General features: G+C 48.5%; 1 pseudogene; it reads right to left on the bottom strand.

Annotated features, from left to right (window-relative positions):
- Positions 1 to 6,841: 6,841 nt before the first annotated feature.
- LOC140223233 (uncharacterized) lies at positions 6,842 to 7,386 on the bottom strand (annotated as a pseudogene).
- Between the last annotated feature and the right edge of the window lie 305 nt (positions 7,387 to 7,691).

Raw genomic sequence — 7,691 nt, 5'->3', positions numbered from 1 at the left:
GCTCCACAGTCCCGACCTCTTGTCGTACTATGACCACACTTGCACCCACATGATACACCATGGGAACCTCGTTCCAGGGACAGCAAGGGTATAAGCCATGCCCTAGTTCAATTAGGTACTAGGCTTCCCCATCCCATACTACGTATGAGATTAGTATTTCAAACACTTGATCACGAACACCAACACTTTCCGACCTTAAGCAGTTTCACATAGGCAGACGGGGCAATCCACTGACCACCAAAAGAGTTCACAAGGCCCTAGCCCGTCCACCATCCTTATAGTTGTAACCAGAAGGAAAACAAGCAACTCCTATAACTCGCAAGCGATAGGAAATCGCTCGACTTTTACCACGTCCTGTTAAGCACTGCAACTACTTGGACTTATCACGCTAGTGTTCAGATCAAGGGAACTAAGTCATGCATCTATGGTTTCAAACAACTCCTATAACGTAAATGCACATACATACAAAAGAACACATGCGCAAGTTTAGAAAGATTGGGATATGCTCCGGGGCTTGCCTTCGATCGGGGTGGAGGCAAACTGATCTTCTGGGCGCTCGGCTTCAGCTCCTGCAGTCGGCAGCTCAGCTACCGCTCCGTCTTCTGGCACCGGGTACAGCTCGTAGGTGTCGTCGGCGAGATTTAGTTCTACACGGGAATGCATATGCAGGGGTTAAACATTTAGACGGTTATTTCAACAACACTTGTGAGTTTTAGCCTAGAAACTTGTAGCAAAACTACAGGAAAGGTGTGAAAAACCCAAGCTTCTGTCGATAGAGAACAAGGTAAAAGAGTCGGATCACGAAAAATTTATGATCTAACCCTCAGACCTAAGGAATCACTGTTATCAGGTTGGCGAAGGCGGCATCATCGCGGGGCGCACACGTGGGCAGCACGACTGAGGAGCGGCGGAAAAGTCGGAAGGCATTGGGGCGCGCGGCCGGGGATCCGGGTGAGGAGATGCGCGCGGGAGGCGAGGTGGACTGGCGTGGCAGCAGCCAATCCTTGGTCACAGTGGCGACAGGGCACCTGGCACAGCTGGCGAGGTTGCGGGCGAGACGAGACGAGGCGGGAAGGGCTGCAGGAGGCTTCCGCGCGCGATTGGGAAAGAGGCGCGCTGATCCATCTTGTCACGGCCGGTGACTAGGCGGGGCGGCGCTCGTCGGGGAGGTCCTGCCACGTGGCGGCGGGGCTCTGAAGTAGGGCGCATGCTTGCTCTGGTGCGCCTGACTCGAGAGATCCGTGGGATCTGTCGTTTGGGTCCACTTCCAGCCTCTGGCTCCCCCACAGTTTGGAAGACACTGGTTTCGGGACTTAGAGAAAAACGGCGGTTTGCTAGGTGTCAGGGGTCGGGACTGAGTTGAACTGCATATTTGGGAACTTGTCTTAAGATTAAGCTCGGCTGATTTAAAACCCAAATCGTTACAGGAAGGTTCCGGCGAGGTATATATAAATTGTATTGTTAATTTCACGCCACCGTTACTACTACGTACTAATTAACGAAACTTGAACTGTTAGCCCTCTAGATCGACGCAAGGGCAGAAGACCCGAGGTCGTACACAGGTGATGGAAGGGAGGCTTGTCATCACGGAAGTGACAGAAGAGGGCAGGCCGGTTGCTCCCGAGAAAGTAGCAAAGAAGTACGTGAGTCAGATCGGGGCAATCGTCCGGGACAACGTGCCTATCATCATCAGAGAATGGAAGGGCAGAAGCACTAATCCGTACGCCCTCCCGGAGATAGAAAACAATATGTTGTGGGGAGATGTCAAAAGACATTTCACATTCCCCGAAGGATATATTGAATGTTGGAGGAAATCAATCGTCGAGTGGCCCACGCAGTTGCGGAGTTAGCCCAATCTGGAGCATTGCCGAATCCAAACTACGCCAGCCCTTCTCAACACCTCTTGAGCAGTTGTGCTTCTACAGGGTCCCCGATGCGCAGACGCCCAGGTTACCCGTGGAGGAGCAACAGTTCTCCATGGATGCCATCACGCAACGCACCACATGTGAGCTGCATGCACCGGTCGGCAACCTCACTATTAAGGTATACTTATACATAATATTTATTCAATCTTGTCAATTGATCCACGCCTCGTGATCGGAGTTTAATAACTTATTTACTTCTGCTATATGTACAGGTAGCGTACGGGAGTGCGTTAGCAACCCTAGCGGGGCAGAGCAGTCATGGCATGGAGATTCCACCTGGCTACACCAGCGTCTTCGTAGAGCAAATTGTTGATAGCCAATATGAAGGCCTAGAGCTCAACCTCCAAGGAGGTGATGGGGAAAGGACATTGGCAGATGCGCTTCATGGGATCATTCTATGGCGAAAACACTACATCATCATTCCCAGCACGGAGCCATCTCCTCAGAGCTAGAGACCGCTCCCGGTAGATCCCCAGCAGCGACCTTCTCCTCATAGCTCGAGACTGTCATCTCCTGCACAACCTGCTCCAGGACCGTCGCTTCCTGCTATATCAAGGTTTCCATCTCCACCACATCCTAGTGGTGGGAGCGATGACGACAATAACAACACCCCTCCCCAATCACCGTCGCCGGGACCAAGAGCAGCCCCGATGAAGGAACCTGCAGCACCACTAAAGAAGTCACGAGCACTACCTCCCAAGCAAAGACAGAGAAAGAAGAAAACAAAAGAGCCTGAAGTGACTCATAAAGAACGCTGGGAGGCAATGTCTCATGCGGAATAGTGGGCAGAAATCCAACGAGAGGCCAGTGAGTGGTTCAAGAAACAAGTCGAAGAAAAAAAAAGCAAGGGAGATGGAGCCACCGCCAGTAAATCGAAGAGATTTAAACTTTTTTATCAGGATGGAAGAAGGAGCCAAGAAAAGGATACCACTCTTATCAAACTATGAACGGGCTTTAGCAAAGGCTGATGACAAGGACAAAAGGAAAGGAAAGTCATCTTCCAGTGGTGCTGTCCCCGACCTCGGGCATTTATCAAAAAAAGACGCTCAAAGGGTAGGAACAATGCCCTTGGATCAACAAGCAGAAGTATTGAAATTCATGCAAGAAACTGGTCAGGGACTTGATGAATGTTTAGGGCAAGTTGAGACGCCAACTACACCACCCCCTGAGCCGAGATGGCCTTATGAGCTAGGCAAACCTCTTGTAATGCCTTTGTTAGTATGGAAGCTATCAACAAAGATGTATGAATTCCATCAATGGTACATGATGGCGTCCGCCGACTTGAGGGAGATGTTCGGCCTTAAGGTAAAACCGATAGATTGTTACGACGAAGGCGAGAAAGTGTTGTGGCTAGACTTCAAGGATATATACGAAGTGTACCATCATGATGCCCTGGACGTCTCTCTGATCAGCGCTTGGGTTCTATAAGTGTCCGTTTATCTCTACATGTAAATTTTGGCGTGCGTCACCGTACTAACTTCGTCTTCCATTTTATATAGGATGCTAATTCAGACGTGCCGACGAGAGGCGTACCTACATATAGGCTTCATGGATCCATCCGTAGTTAACCAAAAACAGATACAATTATCGCCGAAACAAACCTTGGTGGAAGTATACAATTTCCTAGACAAACAAACATTCAAGGATTTCATACTACTTCCATACAACTTCAAGTAAGTGTGTGTATACGTCTACTTTCGTTGTCTTTTTCCTTACCTGATTAATGTTAGTTAGCTGTAATATGCATGAACATTTTACGTACGCAGCTTCCATTGGATCCTTATTATAATTGAGCCTGAAAGAAGCCACGTCACTATCTTCGATTCGTTGAGGAAAGATCCGGTGGAGTACCAAGACATGCTAGGCTTGTAATAATTCTGGATTTTATCTCTATGCAAAAGTTTGTTTCCTAAATTTTATCCCTGTTACACTATATCATTCATTATTCTAATCCGCAGCGCATGGAAACAATTCATCAGGACACACAAAGGTCCATTCAAAGAAAAACTTACATAGAACACAGACTTCCCGATACGTATGAAGTCTGCACATTTATTATATTGTATAACACGAATATTTCATAAATTATTTTTTTTCGCACTGAAGTGCTTAAGACAGGAACCCGGTAATAATCTATGTGGCTACTACATCTGTGAGCACATGCACAGTATTATGGGACCCAAGGGACTAAAGATGACGCCGCACAACTTTAAAGTACGTAAAATAAAACTATTACTAGTTAATTATTTTCTAGCTCCTTATATTTAATTGTTCGTGTAACATTCACAAATTTCCAAATTATAGATGTTCAATATTCAACAAGGACTCTTGAAGGAAGCAAGAGTAGCGGCAATATATGAAGGTCTCATTGGATTCCTAATGGACGAAGTGGTAAATCTAAAAGGAGAATTTTATTACAATGAACGACAATTAGACGCTCCGAGCAATACCTCGACGGGATTGTAGATATATAGTTTGACTTATTTGTATATATAATACGCGCTAATGAAGATCGATTTGTGCTAGTTGAATTGTGTATATGAATTGTGTATATATATAGTATAATTACAAATTTTATTCGTTTAAATACTAGTTGATTTCATTAAAAAAATCTCAACTACTAAAGGTTAACAAAAGGGCTTAACGTACGTGATGCATGAAAATTTCAGGCGCCATGCAGGACGTCATTTAGTCCCGGTTGGGAAACCCAACTGGGACTAAAGGGGCACCCTTTACTCCCGGTTGCTTTTACCAACTGAGAGTAAAGGGCCTGTCCCGCGCCTGGCGTGGCATGCCCTTTAGTCCCGGTTGACCAACCGGGACTAAAGGGTGACCTTTACTCCCGCTCGAAAGACCCGGGACTAAAGATCCCCTCTTTTGTCCCGGTTGGTTTATCCCGGATGGATTTTCGGGAGATATGCATCCTACCAACCGGGACTAAAGGTCAATTCTCTACTAGTGAACTTAAATGAGGTCTAACCATTGCCAGCATCTTTAACTTCCAGAGTTTGCTGATGGCAACGCTGGTTGAAGCATACTACAAGATGCACATTCCGTTGCATAAGCATGGGATGGCGCCAGGATGCAGCTTCTCGTAGTCCATGCTGGGCTGGCGGTTAGGCACCCTGCCCGAGAGATTCTACGACATGGTAAACGAAGGCAGCATCGAGCTGATGAAGAGAAGCGCCCCATTCAACTTCTGCGCTGACGGCCTGGTGCTGGACGGTACAGGCGAGCGCGTCGACGCCGACGTGGTCATCCTCGCCACCGGCTTCGACGCCGACCGGCTGCTGAGCAGCGTGTTCGTGTCATTCCGGTTCCGTGAGATCATCGTATCAGGGGCTTCAGACACCATGCTTCCTCTCTACAGGTGATCATCAATTCCTTCTTTCTCTTTTTACACATTCTCTTATTGGCATGGCACATCGCTGGGCCGGGCCGGTGCGGTGGCTACCGTCGATCTCGGCAGGCAGTGCGTGTCGGGTACGTGGAGTGCGCGGCAAGCACCTACCCCTACGACGACATGATGGCCAAGTGGGTGGCGCACCTGCTCGACGGCGCGGTGCGCCTGCCCAGCGTCGCGGCCATGGAGCGGAGCGTGGCGGAGTGGGAGCGGTGGGGCCGGTGGACCAAGCGGTGCAGCGGCGCCTCTTCTTCCTCAAGTCGTGCATCGGCACCGTGACGACGTGGTACCACGACCAGCTGTGCCGGGACATGGGGTACAGTCCCAGGAGGAAGAAGGGGGACGAAGGGCTCGCCGAGTGGCTGCAGCCGTACGGACCCACGGACTATGCTGGCATCCAGTGAACTGAGTGATTTGAAGTCAAGTAAGGCGAGCCCCCAAGTTATGAGCTAGGTGCATTTCGTGATTCCTCGTGATTTATCTAAGTTGAGAAAAATTATTCCAAATTATCATTTGTTCATTTATGACAATTTCATTTGTTTAGTTGCTCCAAATCATTGTATCGTTTAAATTCTTCCCAAGTTCTTGAGCATTAAAATTATATAGAATATAGGTGGAGATACGAAACTCGTGATGTGGCACTAAAGTAAAAGCCACTGCATTCTGTGGTGGCCACTTTTCTCTCTCCACCCACTTATACACCTCTCATCCACTTTAAACTTTACTAGGGTAAGACTGCTTATGGTCAAGTGATACATAAGCTTATTGTCTAGGCTACTAGCTCGATTTCAGTAGTAAAAAATAATACTATGTGCATCATTTAATTTGCACCAAATGAAATAATTTCACACTTTTGTAATACTTGAGGGATGAAAAATACACTTTTTTTTCAAAATATTACAGTAAACATAAAATGGCACTTCAATAATTACGGGACTACAATTGGTCAATTCAGTTTAGTATCTTCTAGATTTCTTCACAATAATAACTTTTCCGGTTGAACAGTGCGCTGATTCCAGTTACCCGGTGTTTTCCATTCTTCTGGGTCAATCCAATGACAAAATATCGACTAAACTAAGAATGCACTAATTGATATAAGCTCGATCTTATAGCTAAAGGGATCGTGTTAGAAGCAAGAATGTAAACATTCCGAGACAAGTTTTGCAACACGAGTTGATGGATATTTGAAAGCAACAAAACGTTGATGAATAATACCTCTTCATAAACAATTTCATCAGAACATATTGGGAGCATTTATTTAGACTATACAAAATAGCATTATCAGGATAATCAAAGGATTGAGATAAACAAGCAGACTAAGAGGCAACAGCTCGCGAATGCCATGATCAAGCCCTGCTGTTTCTGGAACCTGTATTATTGCCGAAGTTGCAGCACACCCAGCCCTTCTCTTCATCTTCCGCCATTGCCGCCCGCACGTTGAGTTCGTCTTCCTCGGAGATGCGGTTCTTCTCCCTGGCCCGAGCAGCCTCTCATGCCTTGTCCATGCTCACGCTTACGCTCCATCGCTCAATGCCACTGTGGCGCGACTCGCCACGTCCGGCGGGAGCTTCTTGCCCGGCGTGTAGTCCACGAGATCACGGTGCGACGAGGGCTGCCCGGCGAGCCCCAGCGCTTCCGCGTGCGCGAGCTGCTCCAGGAACGACGGCGGCGGGGCTCCGCCACCGCCGCAGCCGTCGAGCCTGAACTCGAACTCGGTGAACTTCCGCCACGAGACGGAGGGCGGCGTGCCGACGTCGTAGGTGCGCGCCACGGCCCGCCACAGCGCCCTGCCGGTGCTGTGGCGGACGTAGTCGGGGAAGATGGCGTCGGAGAGGCGGCGAGGATCTGGCCGCGGCACACCGCGTCGTCGCGCGCCCATTTCCTGGCCGCCGCCGCCACCGCCGCCTCGGGAGAGGCGCCGTCGCCTGACGACGACGGCGGGTCCTCGGAGAGGACGTGGGCGACGCCGGCGGTGTTGAGGAGCAGGAGCATCGACTCCTTCCACCGGAGGTAGCTAACATAGCCGTTCAGCGGCGTGATGCTGGGGAGTGACGCCATTGATCAAAGTAACTGGCAGGCACGATCTCGGAAAGAAGAGGCGGGCGTGCTCTCCTTGGTGGTGCACGAGGCCAGGAAGATCACAGCTGATGGAAATGTACCATAACTAATCGAAAGATACTTTTTTGGTGGCAATAATGGAAAGATACTTTAATTGAGTAATATTGGGGTATTGATTAAAGGATCCGGCTGTTATAGCAACATAAGATTTGATAGGATCCATTATTATAATCGTTTTCGATACCATACCATCTTATCTCTGGGATATATTTAATTACTATTGTGAGTTGTGACTCTACTTATCA

Source organism: Setaria viridis, chromosome 6 (genome assembly GCF_005286985.2).
Source record: "Setaria viridis chromosome 6, Setaria_viridis_v4.0, whole genome shotgun sequence".
NCBI classification, from domain to species: Eukaryota; Viridiplantae; Streptophyta; class Magnoliopsida; order Poales; family Poaceae; genus Setaria; species Setaria viridis.
The sequence above is the reverse complement of the archived record's forward strand: the minus strand, read 5'-3'. Positions and strand labels throughout refer to the sequence as shown.